The sequence below is a fragment of the Acomys minous genome (assembly GCF_964271855.1).
Source record: "Acomys minous genome assembly, chromosome: 8".
Lineage (NCBI taxonomy): Eukaryota > Metazoa > Chordata > Mammalia > Rodentia > Muridae > Acomys > Acomys minous.
The window spans coordinates 1,261,994-1,287,253 of record NC_140489.1 but is presented as its reverse complement, the minus strand read 5'-3'; the positions used below and the strand labels follow the sequence as shown (position 1 = coordinate 1,287,253).

Genomic DNA, 25,260 nt, shown 5'->3' with positions numbered 1-25,260 from the left:
AAGTTGAGTCTTCAGCAGGTTGGAAGCTCATGGTACAGGAGACCTGCTCCCCTCATGCAGATATAGATGAAAATCTACAATGTTTTTGGTCAGGGATTTTGTGGGGGAACAAAGCTCTGGTTCCAGGTTCTGAGCTAAGTGGTGTGTCTCACACTAGCTGCTTGGGGTCAGTGGTTCATCCTTGAAGTCACAAGATCTCAGTGAGCACAGATGGTAAAAGGTTGTGAGCTAGCAGCCACTTTGTCTTGTTTCTCACTGACATGTTTTATTCATTTCATACAATACCCAAAGCGTATTTAGAAAATCATCCAGATTTCAAAATCAGGGCAACCATATTTAAAAACAAAAACAAAAACAAAAAAACCCAACACTTTTAGATCGTCACTGTCTTGATGAGTTTTGTGAAGCATTTTGTTTTAATTTAATACAAGTTAGAGTTATCTAGGAAGAGGAAGACAAGGTTAGTTGAGACAAGACCTCCATCAGATGCCTGTAGGCAGGCCTGTGTGGCATTTTCTTGATTACTGATTGATGTGAAAGGAAGCAAGTAAGCAGTGTTCCTTTATGGTCTCTGCTTCAACTCTTGCCTCAACAGTTCTGTTGTGAGCTCCTATCCTGACTTCCCTTCATGATGGATCATAAACTGTAAGATGAGATAAACTCCTTACCCTCACCCCAAGTTGCTTTTGGTTATGGTATTTTATCCCAGCAATGGACACCAGGCCAAGACAGCGTCTCCATGTTTCTCCGTGCCCACCCTAGCTGCTGCGTGCTCTCCCTGACTTAGTCTGTTACTGTAACTTCCTCAGTCTTCTATGCTCCTGAGTCTGTGGATTATTAACTTTGCAGTCCTACTTCACCAGGTGCCAGCAAATCAGTTTAATCTTCCCTGCGTTGTTGATGCCTCCTCATGACAGATGTAGATGTCAACATTGAGAGGTCCCAAGTTTGACTGCTAATGGCTCATCTTCCTTTAGGAGCCATCTCACCCACTTTGAGTCATCTTTAACAAAAGGATGTCCTTATAGTCTTTAATTTGGAAAGAACACAAATGTTTTGACTGTGTGTACTTTGCAGAGTTCCCAACACAATCCCAGGCCCATAGAAGGGGTTTTGCAAGAGCCAGGGATCTGCAGCATCCACCTCAGTTGCCTTTCTGTTGGTCTCCCTTTGTACAGACCCTTCCTTTGTCGGGTGTTTGTGGCTTTGCTATGTCTGGGTTGTTTGTTTTCAGAGAGTGTCTCTTGGTTGTTTTGCTTTTTGTAAGATATGGTTTCTCTATGTAGCCTTGGCTTGGTTTTTAGACCAAGCTGGCCTCAAAATCACACCAATCCACCTACCTCTACCTCCCTGAGTGCTGGGATTAAAGGTGTGCGCCATCACATCCACTAGATAGTGTCTCTTCTAACTCTGGATGGCCTCAAACTTCCTACAGGACTGAGGATGACTTTGAACTCCTGACCCTCCTTCCTCTACCTCCCAAGTACCTGGATCACAGGTGTGTGCCACCACTTCTTGTCGCGTCCTCCCGCCGGCAGGAACGACACAGACACCAGGATTCTTCTCAATCACGCTTTATTGGGAGCATCCTTTGAAGCTGAAGTGAAAGACCCCGAATGCCTGCGAGCACGCCGCTTAAATACTGTCTGGATGTGGCGTGTCAATGTCTCATTGGTTACATTCGGATGCCTCATTAGCATGTCTCATTAGCATGTCCCATTACCATGCCCGCATTAGCATGCCCGCAGATGAGAGGCTGTGTTGGAGTACTTCATTTGCATACCCCTGTCGGGAGGGGTGCATTGAGAGGGCTTATGTCTGCGCATGTGCGGGAGCTGTAGCAACTGTAACAGTTGCCACCAAGTGGTAACGGTGGCTGCCACTATCGGGTGTGGCCACGCCTTACAACTTCTACTTTACGTGGTGCTGGAAATCAAACACAGGGCTTGATATATGCACTCCACCAAGTGAGCCCCACCTCCTGCTTTGACTACTCAATTAACTTCATGACATGTGCAAATTGTTTCCTTGATTTTTGATGAGAACTTCAAAAGTTGTCCAAATAGTGAATCTTGAGGAAAATAAATGAGACATTCAGAGAATGAATTATAAGTCTGCAGTGGTTTGGATAAGAATGCCTCCCATGGACACATATGTTTGAATGTTCCCAGTTGGTGCACTGTTTAGGAAAGATTTGGGAGGTATGGCCTTGTTGGAGGAGCTGTCACTGGTGGGGTGGGTGGGGGGCTTTGAGCTTTTAAAACCTCAAAGCCTACACTAGGCTCAGTGTCTCTGCCTCTCTGCTTGCTGCCAGTGGATCAGTTGTAAGCTCTCAGCTCTTACTCCAATGTTGTGCCTGCCTGCTTGCTACCGTCTTACCAGCCACATCGGTCATGGACGAACTCTCTGAACTGTAAGCACAAGCTCCTAATTAAATGCTTTCCTTAATAAGCTGCTTTGATCATGGCGTCTGTTCACAATAGCAGAACCGTAGCTAAGACGGATTCTTCCTCCGAGACCTACAAAGTAATGATCAACATCGCTTACCATAATCCACTGGCTTAAAGTCAAAGCTACAAAATGACTCAGCCAGTAAAGAGACTTGCTGCCAATCCTAATAGTTTGAGTTTGATCCCTGGAGCCCACATGGTAGAAGGAGAGAACCAACTTCCACAAGTTGCCACCCCCATGCCCCCACTCCACATGTGTGCTGTGGCATCTTGTGAAAAAAAACTTTTATTAGCAATGATATAATTGTCATCTCAGAGGCTTACTGCCTCTGCCTGCTAACCTAGCCCTAGTTTGGAAGCTTCTAGCCGCCATACAATCTTGTCTAGGCCTAGAATGTTTTCAGCCTCCGAGACTTCCTGCTGAGTAGCTCACCATTTCTAGCTCTTTCTGAACTCTGGCTGGCTGGTTCAACTCAGGTGTTCTGGCTCAAACACACCTCCAAGCCGACAGATTCCATCTGGCTTCTCTCTCAGCCTCTGACTTAACTGCTCCGCTTGGTCTCATACTAACTTTGGCAAAATGTTCTAATCTCCTGGCTTGTTCTGTCTTCACTTTTGTCGAACTTGTTCCCTCTCTGCAACCTGTCTCTGTACAACTGTCCTGCTAAAACTGCCTCCTCCCTCTGTGCTGCTCTTCCTTAAGAGTTGGGCACATCCTATCCCGACAAATCTTTCTCTGGTTTGTCACTTTTTCTGACACTCCATTAGACATCACTTTCAAACACGGGTGTTTCCTCTGCAAACTTCATGGTTTGGGATTAAATGTGTGTACTAATGGTGTAGCTATATTCTAGCCAGAGAGATGAAAAGTATGTACTTAGAGTGTGCCAGTATTCTAGCCAGAGTAGCCATGTTGCTGGATTAAAATCCCTCTACAGCATGTGAATGTGTCAACATATATGTGTGAACACAAACTAAGTTAAAATATGTTTTAAAATCTAGAGCAGAAAACACTGATGAGAGGAACGGGTGGTAAACACGAGCATTTCCAAGACTGGAAGGAAACGGCATGGACCAGCCACGTCCCAGCTTCAGCATCTAGGCTGACAGCCCTGTCTGATGCTAACATACTCAGCAATACACTAAAACGGCTAGGCATGCCTAAGAAGAGCGAGCTCAAAAGTCAACTGCAGGTAGGTATCTGCATGTGATGCTGTGCCAGAGACACAGGACATCAGTCACTGTCACACAGCCTTCCCTCCTCGGGATCACAGTGCTTCTAGGGCTGGGATATTCTTTTTGGGCTACAGTTCTTTGTGAATCTTCATTATAAGGCTTTTAATTTTTTTTTTTTGAGACAGTGTCTCATGTATCCCAGGCTGGCCTTGAACTCACTGTGCAGCTGAGGAGAACTGAGTACTGGTATTGCAATTCTTGTACCCACTGCCCCAAATGATACTACTTACATGTTTGTAACTTCTCATGTATTAAATAAGGTTTTAAAGATGTCTGGGTTTCTCTGTATCATCTTGGCCATTTAGGAACTTGCCATGTAGGCCAGACTGGCCTCAAACTCAGAAATCCACCCTGCCTCTGCCTCTTGAGTGCTGGCATTAAAGGCATGTGCCACCACTACCTGGCATAAAAGTTTTACATTTATTTGTTATGTAATTATGAGAGTTGGGAGAATGTATGCCATGGCACACATAGGGCAATTTGAGGGACATGGTTCATGCCTTTCACCATGTGGGTTCCAGGGACTGAACTCAGGTTGTCAGGCTTGGTGACAGGAAACCTTGGTCACAAGAACCCTTACCATGATCCATTTCACTGGACTAACAGCCATCTCTTGAGGAACTACCCCAGTGCCAGGCAAGCGACATTCATCTATGGGCATGGAGTTATCTTCTAAAGGTCCTACCACTTCTCAGCTTAGTACGCAAGAAGCCACATTTCAATAGGAGTGCTAGAGGAGAAAATCCATGCCTGGACTGTAACAGTGTCTACAACAATGAGTCAACAGTTGATTCAGTGATGAACTATTTGAGAAAGCGTAGGCTTTGAACAACTGCTTGGAGTTCTTGCGCTTACAGCCTAAAGATTAGCGTCTACCAAGAATTTTGGTTTTTATATTTGCATTAATGTTCAAAATTGATTAAATATTCTACTTAGCTTAAAGTTGTTTCCATAATACTTCAAGAGAAGACTGGAGGAAGAGATGAGTAAATGTTAGACTTCCCACATGAGCAAAAGTAGGCAAAGCCCATGATGTGGACTCCAGAGCAACAATAAAACCAATCATGGGAGAAAAATCTATTTTAATTTGTGATCCAATTTTAGGTTCCCTGTGTCTTATGTCCACCTGCCTTTTAGATCATAGGTAGCTAACATTGGCACGTAACATAATCACTGAAGTGTGTCCTCACTAATCCATACACTTACATGGCTCTGCTAGCTTGCTCTTGCCCAACCAGCCAACCAAGCAACTTTCTAACCCAAGTGGTTTCCTGCTTTCCAGAAAAGGAGAGGTAAATAGCCTACCCAAGGATGAACACTAAGAACAAAAGATTTAGCATTTTATAATGCTACGGGCCTATTTTTAATATGACATGCTGCCTGACACTGAAAACTAAATATTCAGAAAGACACTGTAATTGGTAAAAAGGAAACTACTTCATTCCTCTTTGGGATATGGAATAAATAATGTGTCTAATATAAAGCTCTCCTATAGATGCCAGAGCATCTGGTCACATCATCTGTTGAGGATGCGGTGTGTCCGTTTAAGGAGCTCCCTTGAGCTACATAGGATGGCAATCTGGCTCCCCTAGAACTTTCCACCTGGGATCGAAACTCCTGACCCACAGCAGCCTGATCTGTTTGCTGATGTAAACTGAGGTCCTGGGTTGGAAATATTTTGAAGCTTGTTGGAGAAGCCCCCACACACTATACAAGGCATTCACCATAACCACTGGGTGTGTGTGAGGTCAACAAATAGCATTCGCTGGCCCTGCCAGGAGTGGTTATGGATCCATGGCTGGGCAGTGTTAAGTGCTGGCATAAAGAAGCTGGCATATTCCAGCTTGACTGAGGAAAAGGGCATGTCCATCCTAATGTCAGTGGCCACTGAGACTGGAAGGTCCTAGAGGAGAGAATCTACAACAAAAATCTACCTCAGAAAACTCGGGATTGCTACAGTTGGATCCTGAGTGTCCTCCCATGACCATGTGTAAATGGCCTGTGACCCAGGGTGGTACAACGGGGAAGTAGGAGAAAATTTACAAGGTGAGTACATTGAAGGGTCACTGAAGATCAGCCTTTGGGGGATTAAGAGCAGAGGCCTTCCTCCTCGCTCTCTCTTTTGATTATTGGTTATAACTGGGCAGTTTTGCCCAACCATATACTATAACAGTGATGTGTGACCTTCCCAAAGCAAAGAAGCCTACCAGGCGGTGACTGGAACCTCCAAACTGGAAACACAAGTAACCCTTTTCTCTCATACATTAAATATACTGGGCATTTTGTTACAGTGACAAAAAAAAAGCCAACAAAACAAAACAGAAACTCTTTTTTAAGTACTTTATGCAACAAAAGCTGATAGACCCGTGCTAGGAAAGAGACAGACCTGAGGACTGTTTCTTTGAAATTAATTACTGGGCACTTTGGTGACAAAAGCGTGGACTATGTGTGTAATTTTACTCTACAGCGTGGAAACCACAATCTATCTCATTTCATTCTCTAGAATAGTTTATCTTTCTCGTCCTCCAAGACTGTTATTCTCCTCTATCAATTAATCCTCCTGAGGGGAGGTGGTCATGAGGCCCAACCCTTCCCTGTGGGACTATTGGCAGTTCATATTGCTCTGTGTGTGTGTGTGTGTGTGCGTGCACGTGATTGTCTTCAGTTGTGTAGCCACTGGTAAGTTTCCCAAACTTCTTGGGAGGAAGAAGGGCTTCAACAGAAGTGAGACGGGCATGAAACACAGAGTGAAGGTGAATAGGACTGAAATCAACTATATGCACAAATGAAACTATCAAAGAATAAATACACAGCCATGTAAATAGTCACCTCTTCCTTTTGGCAGTACTGGTGATGAAGCTCGGGCCTCACACACACAGCAGGTGCTCTACCCCTCAGCTCCCCACACTGCTAGTTTGCTTATATATTTAACATCTCCACGTTTACATCTATGGCCACCACTCTACTTCCCTTCTAACCTGCTGCTCTCATAACAAAAGGCCGTTTATGCGTTATCCTCTTTATGCCTTCGGTCCCAAGCAGAGATCAACAGGCAGTCGCAGTCAGGGATGCTCTTAGACACCGACTCCTCTTGCTTTTCTCAGCCCCAGGCCTCCGCTTCTCTTCCTCTGTATATTCTGTTTTGTTTCTTTTCTTGAACTTCTCTGCTTTTTCTGATGCTTCACAGTAGATTTTAGAGTTCAATTTTCTGTCATCCTGCTATTTTTTTTTTAACTTTCTTTTATGTGATTTGTTAACACTTTTGCTGCAGAAACCCTTGTCTGTATTTCTGAGTCATTTCTTTTTCTGTTTTTTTTCTTTTTTTTCCTCTTTTTTTGGGGGGTTTTTCGAGACAGGGTTTCTCTGTGTAGCCTTGGCTGTCCTGGAACGCTGGAACTCTTAGTCTAGGCTGGCCTCGAACTCATGGAGATCCACCTGCCTCTGCCTCCCAAGTGCTGGGATTAAAGGCATGCGCCACCACCACCCAGCTGAGTCATTTCTTTAATCTAGGCAGAAGTCCTTTGTTGATTCTATTCCAAGAGCCTTCAATATCAGCATCTTGCAATCAGTCTAAACTCAAGATTTTCAAGACCGAGTAAGCTCTTCTTTAAAAAAAAAAACTTTGTCAAAAGCTTCCAATTTCGTTTTACCAGGTTAGAATCCCCAAGCTCCTTTTGTAATCCTTTTACCAAATATAGTTGAATCAATCTGAGAACTCTCTCCCAACCGCTATCCTAGCTAAGGGCCCTATCAGCCCATGCTGGACCACGGAAGCAGCCATCTCACTGGTCTTCCCTGACCTGACCCCAGGCTTTCTATCTCTGCTCTCAGCTTTCTGCTATGGGATTAAGTTCTCTTCAGTGTTAGCACCCTCTGGTCACTGTCTGTGTTTAGTGGGCCTTTATCACACAACTATGAGCATCAAGGGCACCCCTGGGACCATTCCATGCAAAGTCCCATTTCTCAGATGAGGAAACTGAGGCTTACTGGGAGTAAGTGTCTACTCAAGGCAATGCTGATATGCTACAAGAGTGGCATTCAAAGTGAAGCTTCCTGCCACAGAGGCTACCATATCTTCCTTCTCTGCTAACTTCCAGCCTTCAACATTTTTGTTAGATTTCTATGTTGCACATATCGCTTGTTACCTTGTGGATTAGTCTGCTCCTTAAAAGAAAATGAGGCTTCAAAGTATCATCCTATTCCAGCCATAAGAAGTTAACAGCCGGGTGGTGGTGACACACACCTTTAATCTCAGCACTCGGGAGGCAGAGGCAGGCGGATCGCTGTGAGTTCGAGGCCAGCCTGGTCTACAAGGCAAGTCCAGGGCAGCCAAGGCTACACAGAGAAACCCTGTCTCAAAAAACAACAACAAACACAAAAGCAACAACAACAAAAAGAAGTTAACGACTACTACTGAGGGCAGCCAGATGAAACAGTGAATACAAGGAGGGCACAGCATTCCTGACTCATAGGTTGGTTACCTCATCTGCTAACGGTTTTCTTCTCCAAGTTTTTCTGCTTTTTGTACCGAGGTGATTAACAAAATGATGGTGGGCTGTTGACTTTTCATTAGCATAATCAAAAGCATCAAAAGGTAAATACTATCTTAATAAAATGACTCAGTGATCCTTAATGTGACATCCACAGACAGAGCTCTCCCCAAAACCTGTTTCTATGTTGTTGCTGGGGGGTTCCCGCCAGAGAAGATCACTCAGATACAGTTTATTAGCCAACTCAAAGTCTTTATTCCAGCTGCCTGGTGACGACTCCTGGAGATCCCGAACTGGAGTGCAGGCCAGAGCCTTTTTCAGAGTCCTTATTTAAGCAAGAAACCATATCCTGGCTGAAAAGTCTCCAAGGCTCTCTTGCTGAAGCTGCAAGCTAAGCAGATAGTCACAAAAGGCAAAGTGTTTGATTAGCAGGGAGTGAGGTCAGCCTGATGGTTGCTAAGAGCCCAAATCCTTGAGTTGTTCTTCCAGGAATTGCTTTTTCTGAAGCTCCCCCTTGCAATTACTGGCACTTTTCTCAGCAAGGCAAACTTCTTCTGCGGTACCAAAATGGAGTCACCACAGTCAACTTGCAGCCCTTGTCACAACAGCACTTATATGTCTTGTTACAGCACAGGGCTTTGAGCAATCCAGACAAGTGTTCTCCCCTGGAGCTCCACACCCCAGCCACACCCTATCCCCCTGGCATCTGTCACAAGCAGCTCATGCTTTGAGGAACCTCGATCCCTAATGCTTTCTTTTTGGTGTCACATGACATTTACCATGTTTTCTGTGCCTTGGTATCTGATCTCACCTAGTCCAGTGTGTTCCCCACAAACTGTCCCCATGGGTCTCTATGACAAGGATGCCGTGCCCCTTTCAGCATTCCAGGCCTAGGGCTCATGTTCTGCTTAGACATCTTGTTTATCTCCTCCTAACCAGTCAGCTCTGTCTACAGAGCCCAGTTCATGTTCTTGAGGTGAACTCCAGGATCATCATCATCATCATCATCATCATCTTCTTCTTCTTCTTCTTCTTCTTCTTCTTCTTCTTCTTCTTCTTCTTCTTCTTCTTCTTCTTCTTCTTTCTCAGGATCATCTTAATTAACAACAACGACAACAACTACAACAACAAAAGATTTGTTTTATTTTTAAAATTATGTCTGTGTGGGGGTATGTATGGGTGCAAGTGCCCACAGAACCCAGAGTATCAGATTTCTCTGGAGTTGGAGTTACAGGCAGTTGTAAGCCCCCAACATGGCTGTTAGAGACCCTTGGGTCTCCTGCAGGAGCAGTGTTTGTTTCTAATCACTGAGCTATTTTGCTAACTCATCATAACCCCTTCTGTATCACCCAGGCCTGTAGGCTCAATTTTCTTAACAAATATATTTTATTATGAACTTATTAACTGAGAGCACCTCACTTATAACCTGATTAACCTAAACAACAGGAAATGAAGATTAAAGAGCACAATAACAAAACCGTAAGGATATCAGTTCTGAGGAACGATTCTCCTGGCGTAATCAGCAGGATTTCTTCTGCTGGAACCTGGAGCAACCAGAACTCAGAACCTCAGCTGGAGCCCGGAGCCTGAAGCCTTCCCTTGAGCGGTTCTCTCTAGAAGCGTCTTGAAGTGGAGCGATGAACAGCCAAAACTAACCCAAGTTTCCAAAGGCCCTGCCTCTTGTTTTTGGCTCACTTTTATACTGCCTCTCAGAATTTGTTCAAGGATGTTTTTCAGCTGGTTAATAGCCAATCTCCCCCACATGGTGGTTCAATTTCACCTGCTCTCTCACAAGTCTTTTTCTCATCCCAGGGGATAAACATCACCTGCTCTCTCACAAGTCTTTTTCTCATCTCCAAGTTGTGATCTAAACAAAAAACATGTTTATCTCTCCTTCACAGTCCTTACTGATTTAGCCTTTCCTAAAGTTACAGTATAGTTTTAAAGCTAAACTCTGGAGTTAATTTTTGTCTTCTTATGACATAGTAACTCAGGAGTTACTTTGTGTTAGTTTTATTCCTCTAATGACAAAACACGAGGGCAAATACATGTCTGTTTGTGTTTGTCTTTTGAGACAGGCTCTCTCTCTCTGTAGTCCTGACTGTTCAGAGCTCCCTGTGTAGACCAGGCTGGCCTTAAACTCACAGAGATCGTCCTCACCTCTGCTGCCTCAGTGCTGGGATTAAAGGCATGTGTCACCAAGCCTTCCATGTCCCAATAGACCTGGACTGAGCTAGACATGCACACATGTGATCCCAGCCTAGTTAGGTCCATGGAGCTGCAGCGAGTGCTCATGGGGCCCAGGGATAGTCTATACAGTTAAACCTTGTTAGGAGCCGGGAAGGGATCAAAGCTTGCCTCGGTAAACCTTAGTAAAGGGAAACTATTAGTTCTGAGTTGGTCAGGAGTTAGGAAGCAGGTATGTATGGTAAAATACAACCAGTGAAAGGATGATGACATTAAACACTTTCAAAGCATTTGATTTAGGGTCAGATTTTTTTCTTCTCCCAGTTCTGGCAAAATACACATGAAATTAAATTATAATCTTACCCATTTGAGGTATGCCTCCATCCACTTTTCAGAGCCCTGGATCTGTTTAACAGTATTTTCCTATCACCTTCTTCCCTACCTGTCAGTCCAAGGCCAGCAGAGACCTCTGACATTACAGGTTATTTCATTTTGTGGGTAAAGAGTGAAAAATGAAAGGAGCAGAGGCATGGCTTAGAATGCACAGCCATTTAAAGGAGAAGGTTGGGATCCATTGGCCTAATTCAGAATCTTCTGCACTGTCTGTAGCCGAGCCCTTGCCCACCCTCTCACTGGTATTACCTCTGTGCACATATCCCTAGGTCCCTAAATATGGTCAGACTACATGTTTCTTCAGTCCATTTTTTATTGCATTAAAATAAGGGATTTTTTTCTTTTTTCTTTTTTTTTTTTTTTGCATTTTTATGTTAAATAGCCTCTTAAAGATTTTTTTTTTGACTGTGCTTTTAAACTCCAGCTGAGCAGCCGATGTCAGTGAAACGAATGATCCTTTAAATAAGACTTGAGACAGAAGCCTGCAGTTTTTCAGTTTCTGAAGAGAGCATCATGCATGTGGGTCTCCCTGGCAGTGACAGCTCTGTGAGCCGGGGGCGAGGGATGCGTTTTCCACAGCTGAGTTCCGTTACTACACTAGAAGCCGAGGTCTACTGTGCTTCTGCTGCTGCCAGGGAGGGCGAATGACTTATTACAGTGAACAAGAAAACTCTTGGCCAGAATTTATAGATTTTTGCTCTTTTTAGCCTAATGAGCATTGCAACATATTATCACTTGTATCATCTTAGATTGTCCAATCATCCTGCATGGTATTACTCCAATCCATTTTGAAACAGGTCCAAATTGTCATTTTTTGTTGTTGTTGTTGTTGTTGTTGTTGGGGTAATGACCAACTATCGACATGCCTTGAGTCTGTGCAAATGGCAACAACCTCCTTGTACACAGCCTAGTCAATAGGGTCTGATGCTCACATCAGGGATTTGGAAATCAATGTCATTTTCCTGTTATTCTTTTATGATTAAATCAATTGAAGTTATTTACTCATAGCAGAGAATATGGGTGATTGCCGGCCCTCTGGCTTAGTGAAATCGCTTTCTCACTACTGCTGCCCTGTAATGAGAAGGTCCACGTCTGCTTCAGGGGTTGACTAAAACCTGCTCATGTATAGCAGCAATTTGAGATGCAGAAAGTGTCTATTATTAAAGGCTAAGAGTTGCTGAATGCCAAAGGGCATCTTTATCATTTGCCATTGCATTAACATTGACAAAAGGAGGAAAAGATGCTCAGAAAACTCACCATTGGTCAAATGGTGCTCAGTTACAGTAGCCAGGCCAGACAGCAGCCAATGGGTGTCTCTCGTCACCTCCTCATCCATGTGTATACTGCTTTTCAGGGACTCCAGTTGAAGACGGCGGACATGTCAACTGAGCTGGATGGACAGCTCTATTTGCCGACGAGTGTTCTCTCTTTAGCATGCGGTGAGTGACCTACGCTGTTTTCATAGGACAACAAATAACAGCTTGTATAACATGGACTGCACTTAATGTATTTAATGCAAGATGGCATAAGGATAAAAGCTGTTAGAAACGGCAATGGAGATGGTTGGAGAGCCAAGGAGGGGTCACATGGAAAGCACCGTGGAAGGGAGCCCTTCAGCCGAGAATGTCTTGGCTCCTGTGCTCTCTGTCTGCAGCGGGTGATAAATTCTATTTTAGACTGTTCGTTTGACTTTAGGTTGGTCTGCTCTGCACCATGATAGGCCAAGGCCTTTAGAGACCCTTGAGCTGTTTGTCTTTTTCTTTTTTTTTAATTCTTTTTTTTCTTTTCTTTTTTCTTTTTTTCTTTTTTTTTTATTTTATTAATTTATTCTTGTTACATCTCAATGGTTTGAGCTGTTTGTCTTTTTCTCAGTTTGATGAAAATTGCACAGAAACATAAAACCAAGTGGCTTTGGACACCTTTCCCTGAATGTTCTGACTTGTTTATAATTATGAAATAATCCTACTTGGCTGGAGTGCTCAGAATGGGTGCATCTAGACAGAGGAGGCTATGCTACCCTGCAGTACCAGGGGTGGGTGGCTCCTAAAAGTTCACAAGCCACGCCCACTGGCATGTGCTGTCACCTAAGACTGGTGAAGGAAGCAAGTCTGATGGCTGGGACCTACCCTTCTGCCTTTCCCCTCAGGGGAACACAGTTCTGGAAGCAAAGGTTGTGGTTTCCTCTGAAACCTTTCAGTACTCACTCAGCTACTGGGTGAGTCCTGGGCCAGAAAGACTCTCTGTCTCAAAACTAACAACAAACAACCCTCAAACAAATGAATTAAAAAAAAAACCATTAACAGTGACTACAGGATGTACATAAGATGTCTCTCAGATCAGTGTGTGGTAAACCTCTCATGAATGCTAGCCCTCTCCCCCTCCCCCCTTAAGGCAAGGTCTTATATATACCCACACTGGCCTCAAACTCACTTTGTAACTGAGAATGATCATTAAACTTTTGGTCTTCCTGCCTCTGCCACCTGAATGCTAGGATCACATGCAAGGGCTGCCATACCTGCCTGGAGGGGTCACTGTCACAGGCTGTAGGTGAGTGTGGGAGGAGGGCCTGATCTTGCTTCTTCCCTAGCAGGTACGGAACCCTTCTGCTGAGGTCTTCTTAGCAGAGAAAGGAAAGGAGGGGGCTCCTACTGGTGTCACTGAGATAAAGCTCTGTCCAATGCTTATCAGCTTGAGATTAAAGCATTAACACGGCAGTAGCTTTGATGGCAGCCACCTCTCTAAGCACAGAGGCATCCTGGGTCAGCTTCTTATATCCTAGTGGCAACAGTGAGCTAGGGCCCTCAGAACCATGGCTCAGAGAGGGAGGAAGGAGAGATGGCAGTGAAGTCGTGAATACATACAAGATGCCATTTGGGATATCCAAAAAACTTGCACAGGGAAGGAGGCAACTCTGAGGGTGGGCTGGATCAAGGTTTTAAAATAACATAGATGTGGGCTAAAGATCTAGTTAAGTCTGTGATTCCATGACAGGAGAGTACATGGGAACCTCCCACCATGAGGCCCAGGGGTGGGTTAAGCTAAGTGTTGTTGGTTCCTCTAGGGTTATCTGAGTTCTGGATCCTGTGCTCCTGCCCAAGGGCTTAAAGCGATGGGACCCATTTGTTAAAATTGCTTCCTGTCAGAATGTTCAGGAAAGAAGAAAGCATAATGTCAGTTTCAGAGATTGTCAATTTGTCTTCATCCCAAGGAAGACATAAGGGAAAGGGAAGGGCCCGAGGGAAGGAACTGGAGAATTTCCAAAAGAAAAAGATGAGGTGGCTGTTGGCATACATAGCAGGATTTCTGTCCATCTGCCAGTTTCTTCCGTCTCTGTGCCAAGCGGCCACTCTGGAACAAAGCAGTGAGAAAAGGTCCTTCAGAAACAAAGGATGGAAAACATGGTGGCTCTGGATGGCCAAAGGGTAAGTTACTATGTCAGATCTTTGACAAGACAAAAGAAGGTGATTTGAGGATAGCCTTGTCACGTTGACAGGATCTGGGATGACCAGGAGACACGCCTCCAGATACACCTGTGAGAAATTATTTAGCCCCTGGGCATGTCTAGAAGGAATTATCATTAGGTTAACTGAGGTAGGAAGACTCGTCCACTGTGGGTGGCACCATTCCCTGGGCTGAGGTCCCGGACTGTATACAAAGAGAAAGTGAGCTGTATTTGTTCATCGCTCTCCGCATCTTGCAATGTGACCAGCTGCCTCAGCCTCTTGAGGCGATGACTCTCCCACCACGATGGGCTACAGCCTCAAGCTGCTAGGCAAAATAAATATTTCCTCACTTGCATCATTTTGTCAAGATGTTTTATCACAGGGACAGGAAGAATAAGCAATGCAGGTGCCCTAGAAGATAGAAGAGGAAGAAGAGGAGGAGGTGGCTGATATCCAGTGGTGTAAGAAGCCTTGTAGATGTGGCCCTAAGACTTAGCAGGCGTCAGAAACTGAGTCTCCCACCAGCAGATGAAAAAAAAAACCCCAACCCTGTTTCACCAAGGGCTTCGTCACAAGAGACGCAGATCATCCCACCCGTGCGTGGGTCCTGCTTGCTATATTTGTGGTTGAGCTCTGAGTGCTCTTCTTATGCGAGACAGTCACTACCTTTAAAGAGAGCTACAGATCATCTGAAGGGACCTCAGAAGGAGGCCATCGTATTTGTAAGCCACTGTAGTTCAAGGAAGCCCTCCCTCACAACCCTCAGAGGCAAAGTTGTGAAGCAGGCCTGCTCCCAGGTGGTTTAATTGAAACAGAGACTATGCTCTTCATAAAAGGTGACATGGCTATTGTGTCTGTTACTTTTCTGTTGCTGTGGTAAAGTACCGTGAACAGGGTAACTTAAAAAGAAAAAAAAATTATTTGGGTTTACAGTTCTAGAAGTTTAGAGACCGTAACAGCAGCACACATGGTAGCAGAGACCTCATGTCATAACTGGAGAACCGTTAAGCAGAGAGACTGAACTGGAAACGACGCAAGGCTTTTAGTCACACCACGCTTACAGACAGAGACACACTTTCAGCAGCAAGGCCATGCTTCCTAAGGTTCCCCCAGCAGCACCGCCAACTGGGGACCAGGAGTGTTCAAATATTGGAGCTATGGGGGCATCTCTCATCCAAACCATCACAGTCAAGAGTATCATGATCCTCTGGAAGGCTGACAGATGCAAACGGAACTGCGTATAGAAACAAAACAAAACAAAACATGTTCCTAAGGGAAAGATTGCAAAATTAAGGACGGCCATTTAAAAACAGAGGGAGAAACTGAGGCTTCACTATACCAGGCCATCACTATTAACTTATCCCTGGCTTGGTTCCCGTTAACATCCGGGGTGCCTCAGTAAGGAATGAGGGCAAGCAAGAACAGAGGCTGCCCCACCATGGCTTTGTGGGACCAAATCCACTGGGGGACACAGATGTACCCGCAGGAGCGGGATGCAGGACCCACACACTCCTTTAGCCTGGTCTCGGTTTCTGCTCTTGACAGAATCAGGGGCCAACTAGATTACCCGGACAAACAGAAACAAACAGGAACAAACAGGGAGGTGCCATCTTTCTGCAACTAGCTGATGCTTTCTTAGCTTAAGAGTTTGCAATTGTGTCCAGGAAGGAGGAGACGGTAGAAGGAGCCTGGGTAGACAGCCCCGTCAAAGAGACCGAATAAATGCCGAGAGACTCTGGTTCCCAAGGCCACGCAGGGCGGCCCAGGAGATTTCTGGGTAGAGACTGTCGCCCAGTAAAAACGAGCGGATTTCAGTTACCAAGTAAGAGACACCACACTGAAAATGAGGACATTAAATAATAATTACTTAAGGGAGAGGCTACGTGTGTGCACGGCTATACCGGAAGGGCAAAGTACCACAGTGGTCCAGCACCAAGCATCAAGGGCAACCCTTTGTGGAAGGAGGCGGGTGCCTGGGAACTGTAGCTGAGGAAAATAGCTGCAATACCTTGGTCAGGATGGCCAGTGAGACTGCAGACTTCTTCCTCACTTAGTCTCCTCTTCTATGCCACGTGCTGAACGCCTGGCGACTTACAAGGCAGAGACAGAAAAACCTAGGAGCGCAAGCACCTCCACGCCGGCAGCCAAGCAGGGAATACATTTTCTGTCTCTCTTGCAGTAAATGCATACCATACAGCGAGAGCTACCTGGTCAGCCTTAGATTCTAGAGGCTTACAGCCCTGGCGTGGAGATTAGACACCTGCCCAAATAATGTTCCAGCGCCCGAAGTGGTAAGAGCCACACGTAATGTCCAAATGGTGCCAAGGTATTTTTTGTTTGTTTGTTTTGTTTTGAGCTCAGGGTTCCCGGAATGCATTCAGGTCAATTTTCAGCTCTTGTGCAGCTACCCAGGAATCCGTTCAGTATAAAGCCAGGTAAAAATAGTCTAATGGCCCCCATTACGCTCTGAAAACTGTTGAGTCTCATTTGGTCACTTATAGGATTGAAAAACATACAGCAAAGTCATGAAAGTGGTAGATTTCCTTATTGAGCACACGGGGCTTCCTGCTCAGGGCAGTGTGGTGCCCACGGTGCTCTGGCTTGGGGCTTTCTGTTTGTTTGTTTGTTTCCTTCCTGCACATTATCTGTTACCTGGATCTTTATCAACACATGTGACCCAGGATGCAGGATTTGGGCTGATGGTCCAGGAGAAGTAGCACATCTCTGCAGAGGCTCCGGTACCTGAAGAGGAGCCGAAAGGCGTCACAGCTCAGCTAGAGTGAAGGGCCATTAACCCCACTAACTCCAGCCCACTTGCGTGTGTTGCTGCCAATATATATATATATATATATATATATATATATATATATTTTTTTTTTTTTTTTTTTTTGAGGCAAGGTCTTGTTATGTAGCTCTGGCTGTCTTGGAACTCACTATGCAAACCAGACTGGCAGCTAACTCACACTCACAGAGATCTGCCTGCCTCTGCCTCTAAGGTGCTGGGATTAAAGGCATGTGCCACTACTCCCAGATGAAAATGTGGCACTGGGTTTGTAAGCTAATCATGTGGTATAAAATTTCTGTATCCTCAAGTTTATCATACATGTGTGTTTAGTTTTTATGAAAACAATAGATGGACAATCTGAAGTAGAGAAGTAATATGTTTGATCCTACAAGTGTAAATAAAATATGATGTATAAACCAGTATTCAGGAAACACAATATAATTTTATGATTTTTTTTTATGAAAAGCAGTGACTGAGGCCTGTATTCATTCAGTGATGGCAAGTCTCAGCAAATCATACATTTTATGGCTGTGTGTTTAGTCCCTTTAAAAGGGTGTGTCATGGAAACTGTGATCGGCGCTAATTACAATGGTGCTTCTTGCTGTGGATATAATAGATGTGTGGAGCGAGTTCATAAAACACTCCCAACTCGTCCCAGAAACTCACGAGGAGTGTGAGAAGTCATTAAACAGCCGTGTCCTTTGAGTTTGTCTGGGAAGACACTGTAGAGGAAAATGCCTCCAGCTTGGTTCGCTTCTTCTTGACTCAGCTCTGTGGCGGAGTCCCAGGGCTAAGCAGAGAGGCAGGACAGCATCGCCCCGCAGGACCACGTGGTCTCAAGCGTATCTCCCAGTGGTCCCCAGCTGGTCCTAAGTCATAACAAAGCCAGTACCTTCAGAGAGGAGATGCGCCTAGGGATGTTCCTCATTGACAGGGGCAGTGTGAGTGGTAGAAATCTGCAGAGGACCAACAGGAAGGAAGCTGCAGTACTGGTAGGAGAAGGGACCAAAAAGCACCAGAATACCCGGAAGATTGTGCCAGAGACACAAGTTGCAGAAGAGATGAGAAATAGCATAGCCTGATTCGGTCTGTAATCTGTGGGTTACATCATGTGCAGAAGAGACAACTTCAGGTCAAGTTCAGAGCTGGAGGGCTGTAAAAAATCAGGAGAGGTCATGTTTATTTAAAGGAAATGACTCAACTTTTCCAATAGATAAGAAAAAAAATTGGGATATTTGGTGACAAATACTCAGCCCCGGGTCATTTCTGCAGAGTGAGTTCTCGGTGTGCCGAGAGAACCCAGCACAGCAGCAGGGTTAGCGCACGTGGGCCAGGGAAAGACTTAGATCCAGATTTGGGGCAGCGTCTGGCCGCCTGGCTACCCAGGGGATGCTGATGTGCTGCGGGTCTACAGACCAGCTGTGAGGAGCAAGGGTACGAAGAACTCCGTGTCAGGATTTTTTTCCACAGGCGCCTGACCTAGTGGGGAGCAGGACCTTCAATGTTTCTGTCTCCTCCCTTCTTCTTTGTTTGGCTTGGAGCCCGTTTTCTCTAAAGTATCAGATTTCTCTTTGGTGCTTGCCACAGAGTGTATATTAAGGACCCATTGGTTGTTTCCTTTCGTATGGTCTCCCATCTTCTCAGACTCAACATGATTTAAACTGGCTCCATCACATTCTTTACAGTACCTGCTGCTGACCTTGGCCCTGTGCGTGACGCTGCCAGCCTTTAAGCAGCCCAAGCAACAACTTAATCTGCATCAGGTCCAGCTTTCCTCCACACATTTGCCAATCAACGTCATGTTTTCTGCAACCACTTAACTTTCTATGACTTGACAGTCTTCTCCAGTATCCTATGTGGTCACATTGGGCTATCCCCTTCACCATCCTGCTGCCCAGGCTAGCCCATATACTTCGGTAAGGCCGTACTTCTTAACGTATGGATCTAGCCATCTCCTTTTCTGGCTCAAGGGCCCCAGGAATGACTCACCGTCATTACACATTTGCTGCCCTTAAAGGTTCTCTGTGGTCCCATTGGAACTGTGTTTTCCTGTATTATCTTCACATCAACTTGTTTTTAGCCAAATCCATCTATTTTTGGGTAAGTTGTGCTTTTCTGCTTGTAAACTTTTTAAAGAAATTGTGGTAAGAATCACAGAACATAATAATAAAATTTGTCAATTTAAGATGGGTGTGATGGTGCACATCTTTAATTGCAGCACTTGGGAGGCAGAGGCACGCAGATATCTGGGAGTTCAAGGCCAGCCAGGACTGTGTAGAGAAACAGTGCCTCAAAAAACAAAACACAGGGCAGGTGAGGTGGCTCAGTGGCTAAGAGCACTTTCAGCTCTTCCAGAGGTCCTGAGTTCAAGTCCCAGCAACTATGTGGTGGCTCACAACCATCTATAATGTGATCTGATGCCCTCTTCTGGCATGGAGGTGTACATGCAAGCAGAACACTGTATAACTAATAAAAAAATAAACTTTTAAAAAACAAACAAACAAGCAAACAAACAAAAAGGAATTTGCCAATGGTTTTGAGTGGACAGTTTACTTATGTTAGGTGCATCCACTGTCATCACCAGAATCCTTTTCATCCCCTCAAAACGAGATTCTCCATCCATCAAATCCTCCAATTTTCCATTTCCAGCTCTGACAACCATTTTGCTTCCTGTCTGCACACAATATCTTATTTCACTTGGCATCACATTCTCAAGGTTTGCCCATGTTGTGTAGAGTTGACACATATTGTTTTTACATTTTGGCCATTATAAGATTATGCATCATACAAATTTTGTGACATTGATCATACAAATTATATGATTATGAGCATATAAAAATTAACATTGAGCTTTGTACACATCATCTCTCCATTGCAGGAACAGCCTTCTACTTCTCCATTGATTAGAATTCTACCAAAAGCTCACATTCTTGGTTGAAATGACTTTTCAGGTGATGCTGCCCTAGACCCGCAGACCTATCCCAGCTAGCAGTCACGAGCACATTCACTTGGCACCTACCTTGTGGGTACTCGTACCTAGTTTGTTTTCTTTCGGGAAGTTTGTGAGCCTTGTGAGGTTATTATATAACACGGTGGGTTATTCCTCCCCTTGTTTATTCGGTTACTGGTTTGCTGTAGGACTTGGTTTAGTGACTTTTCCATGATGTCACTAGGACATTTTATGCAGATTATCATGATGGGAAGGAAAAGACAGAGAAAAAACATGGAGAATTCAGAGAGACTGGTTTCCCATTAGCTGTAAATCAGAACATCTTTTGAGTCGAGAGCAGCAGCAATCTTTTCATTTAACCTTTCCCAGCTATCAGATGTGCGTCATTGCAGAATCAGCAATCGCATAAGGTCTAGATGCAGCATAAATACTACCGGGCTCAGAAGTGATCGCGTGCGTTACCCAACGCCACACAGCGGGCGACTGCTGAGCCCTGGACCTGAACAAAGTCTGTTTGTCTTCCCATCCCTAGCTACTCAGAACCGGTGTGGCTGGGAGCTGACGCCAGAGCCTGAAGAGCAATTTGCTCATTTCCCTTCATGGTCTCGCTTCTCACCTGTGTTATCCCTGCTTTATTCTCTCATGGATACACAGAACACAGAACCTCAAATCTAGCTTGAGAATTTAAATTGGTTTTGACAAGCTCATAATGAGGCTTAGAATAAGCCAAATGAAAATTCAATATGGATGAGCATAGCCCCGCAAATTACAGAAAAAAAAAAAAAGCTGCAGAGAATAGAGAATATTACGCACAGCAGGGAGGTGCTCAGGAGCCTGCTGAACATGGCTGAACATGGGCTTCAGGGCAGAAAGTTGAAGCAACAGTAACAAATTGATTGTGATAGGAGACCATAAAGAAATATAATGTGAGTGACCTATATTGTAATTCTTCGACTCACACCAGCCAAAGTGAAACGAGCCATTATCAGGCAGAGGTTTTTTCCCCCCTCCTGATATTGGAGATTTATGATTCGTGAGTGTATAATAAAGACAATAAGCATAACTTATCCATTCATTTAGTTAAGAATGCGTGAAATACCCACCAGCCATGCATTATGACAGGACAGAGAAAAGCACAGTTTCTATCTGAGGGGGAAAATCTAAAATGTGGCATTAGAAACGGGAGGCAATTAAAACTGAAATAGCTACCCAAACAAGATCCTTAAGAGAGAGCAAAGACCTTAACCCCAATTTAGCAACCAGATTTGGTCAGAGAATCTGTCTATCTGAGCTTTGAATTGTGAGGAATAAAAGGGATGAGGTGGCCTTTTCTGTAGGGAAAATCGCTTGAGCCAACTGTGAAGACTATAGTAAATGTGGCTGCATGTAGTGGCTGAGGATTGTGGCTCACACACACACACACACACACACACACACACACACACACACACACGTGACCCTGGAAAGGAGGAGGAGGAGAAGGAGGAGGAGGGCGTAACTTTCCTTGTAAGTGGTGAGCATATTGATAAACAACACATTTTAAAAAATATTTTTTATTAATTTATTCATATTACGTCTCAGTTGTTATCCCATCCCTTGTATCCTCCCATTCCTCCCTCCCTCCCTCCCATTTTCCCCTTACTCCCCTCCCCTATGGCTGTGACTCAGGGGGACCGCCTCCCCCTGCAAAACAACACATTTTAAACTGACTATTGATAATCAACATGTATTTACTAATAGGACAAGAAAATGGAGGCGCCTCAAAAAACTAAATGAAACAAAACAGAAGTCAAGATGATTGAACTTGAGAGCAACCAGCTTCCATATGTAATTTATGTGTGCGTGTGCTTATGGCAGCCTCTTTCCCTCTTTAAAGCACCAGACACCAACGTAACAAAACTTGAATTCTGTGCAAGAGAAAACCTGCTGTCAGGGGACAAGCTGACAGCCTGAGAAGTCTTCCGTTCTTCCCGGAAGAGTCTGGAAGTATGACCTCGGCAGGCTCTGGGGCAGCGTTAGGCATGGAGTTGTCTACATGTGACCTGGTTACAGCTTTGGCGTCAGTTGTGGGGAGCAGCGACTTTCCACCAAGACGCCAGCACCATTCTGAGTGCAAGTTCAGGGTTAACATAACTTATTTCTCCCTGCTGCCTCCTGACTGGTGTGATTACAGTGTTACTCTTTTGACTGCTTTCACCGTAACCTTTTCTGCCCTTTCTATGTATTGAAGACAGTTGGCAAGTGGTGCCGATATTGCTTTGTAGTCGCCCTCGAGGGTGGGAGAGTGGAAGGGAGGGACTGAAGACATTTAAAGAAAGAGCTGTTTGCTGTGCCCCTTCCAAACACCCTCTTGTTTACCCCTCGCTACCTTTATCAACATTCTGTTTCCGTGGAGCGAGCCTTCTGCCTGGGGGAACTGAGTGGTACTAGGCCTGCCAGTCTGTCCCTAGGAAGTCCCTGGTAGGGCAACCGAGCGTTTCCCACTCACAAACTCTCAGCCCATTGCAGGAAAACCTTCCACTTCACAGAAAGGCTCAGCACAGTTAAGCCAGCACTTGGAGCACACAATCTGATTTTCATGATCAAAGGCCATTTGCATAGAGAACCATGCTTCACACCTTTGCTAAGGCTGACAGATATCCAGAGCTATTTTGCCTGGCCTGGTGGCAGCAGCAGGAGTCAGGAAAACGTGTGCTAGGGCAACTGCAGCCAGGATTTGCTAATAGAGACAATACCTTGCCCCAGAGGCTGCTTTCCAGCTGCAGCCTGAAGCACACACATTGAGAATGTATCACACAGAACTGTCAGTCAGTACTGGAGCCAGAAAATTGTTGTTTCAAATGTTACAGTACAGGAAAATCGCCTCTCTGCACTCGCTGCCAAAAAAATGACAGCTTAATTTATGCCACACTGAAGCCACATTACAGAGCCATTCAGCTTGGCAGTTAAGTACGCTCCACGCTCACATCTTCCCCCTGTGCAAGTGTGCTGGGGAGAAATACACAGTGGCTGTAATAAGGACAATTGGCCGCAGGGTTTGCCATGTCAGTGGGACTAAACGCAGGTGAAACAGTATCAGCAATAAATTGCCTCACTCCCCCATCTCATTTGCAAAACCCACTTCGGCTCTGTACTTGCAAATCCCCAGGAAGGCTGGCCTCAACATTGTTATGCGCAGGACAGATTAGTGAGAGAAGTGCTGGTGTCAACCCCTGGGGTTTTATGGAGAGGGAGGTGCCACAACATTATGGGTGACTTTGAAAATTATGTCAGTATCCTTGACGCAGACCTTCAGAACTTGGCCGCGTTTGCCCTTCCCCAAATGAAAAACCTGACAGTATTGTACAGTAGCCAAGAACCCGTGTTTTTTCATCTAGATTGACATTAGAGTACTAATGATATAGTAAATATTCTTTTTTTTAACAATCCGAATAACTGTCATCAAGGTGGCATTGCACACTTATTTCTGTTAATTTTTGTACACACACACACACACACACACACACAGAGTTTATTTGAATACAAGCTATACAGTCTGGAAAAGTTGGAGATTAATTGGGCCTGCTCTTTCCTTTACGTTCTCAGCTGTGCCACCTCCCTCACAACACCTAGACCCTAACAGCCTCACAGCCTAATTTATACTGGCATTTCAAAGAGTCTCCTTGTGTGCACACACTTAATGTGAGGGAAGCCATCTTCCCGAGTCCCTCTCATAAGCACCCTCTTACCCAGAATGGCCACGGAGAATGAGACCACTAACTGAGCCCCAAGGAGAGATTTATGAGTCATTTACAAAATCTTTATAAGGCAGCTCTTGTAAAATATTACAGCCCCGAGAAAACAGGTCTGCTTACAGCTGGTCCCTCCCCCCCTTCCGCTCAGCAAGCCCATTCATAACAAAGTGAGCAGTCCTCAAGGAGAGCGGGTGCATTTGCAGTGGCTGTTTGACGTGACGTGAGTCATCCTCAGGAAAATAATGCACAGAAATAAATGATAACACATCTATTTAATAATCCATTACCCCAGATAAATACTCCACCTTAAAATAAAGCAAATGTGCTTGGCCTGGCTGCTGATGTGTGAGAGTGGCTCGGCTGATGGTAAAGTGATTTGTAAATCAGGGTGCCGGCGTGGGCCTTGTGTCCTGTGTGCACTCATGGTAGATTAGTGTCTTTGCACATCGCACCAAGAAATGCTTTAACATCAATGGCACCAAACCAAAACTTTCCCAAGCATCTGTGACCCTGCTCATCGGAGATTCTTTTCTGGATGGTTTTGTTATCAGAGCGTCAACTCAGTGTGGGTCTATATGGGTGTATCTTTAGAGCTGTACACCTATATACCTAGGCTACTAGGCAAAGAAAGCGCAAGTAGACAGATTTCTCAGCTCCAGTTCAGCGAAGACCGTGGGCCACTGTGAGGCACACCAGAGTCTAATGAGGAAAGCGCACACTTTATTTGTGTGTGTTTATTTGTAATCTTGGGGATCAGGTCCAAGGTCCTGAGCATGCTAGACACTATCATCACTGGGCTGCATCCCAGCCTGTGCCTAAGGCTTTGAGCAAGAGAGGAGATGCGGAATTACCCGAACAATGTGAGATTTTTCCATTTTAGGTAGACTTACCTAGTCTTCCCTCCAGACGCTGTAACAGGGGTCCCCCTTCCAGCACCCTCTTTTGTGTAGCCCTTGGATCAGCTCTGTGTCCTCTGGCCGTAATAATCACTCTCTGCTACTTGCTGGCTGGTCACACCCCCTCTGTGTCACTGGCCTAATGCTGGTCACACCAGTGCTGTGCCACTTGCCTGCTGGTCACACCCCCTCTGTGTCACTGGCCTAATGCTGGTCACACCAGTGCTGTGCCACTTGCCTAATCCTGTTCACACCAGTTCTGTGCAACCTCCCTGGTCACTTTTCACAGAGGACGAGGTCTTGAATAATCATTAGAATGTCTTTCCGGCTCACAGACACCTTGGCTTCTGAACGCTCTGTTTTCTTTTACTATCCCTGAATGACTATTTTTTCTTTGCTCCACGTCTCTTTTGATGCCTTTTCTGTTTTCTGTTTACTTACTTATCTATTTTTAATTCTAAACAGTGAGGGCTCTTTTCCAGTTCAGCCGAACATTTAGGCCACATGGATGGAATCTTAGAAGGGTGGCTCTCGTCCTAATTTAAGGGACAGGCACGTCTGATTTGTTATTTGAATACTCTAATTCCCAGAGCAAACCAGAGCTTCTGTTTTCCTTTTGCCATCGCCAGCCCAGCTTAAGGGAATCAGCATGGTGAGGGGGCGCTGTCCGCTGGTGTTCCCTGCCCGCCTCCGCGG

At 45.0% G+C, this 25,260-nt stretch overlaps 1 long non-coding RNA gene across 1 annotated transcript in view; it reads left to right on the top strand.

The window, feature by feature from the left end:
• LOC311603775 overlaps positions 1–12,196 on the top strand; it is a 40,323-nt gene extending 28,127 nt beyond the window's left edge. Inside the window, exons 2-3 of the long non-coding RNA XR_014781256.1 lie at positions 3,453–3,643; positions 12,111–12,196. This is a non-coding gene — a long non-coding RNA (uncharacterized lncRNA). The remainder of the gene's footprint in view (positions 1–3,452; positions 3,644–12,110) is intronic.
• The last annotated feature ends 13,064 nt before the right edge of the window (positions 12,197–25,260 follow it).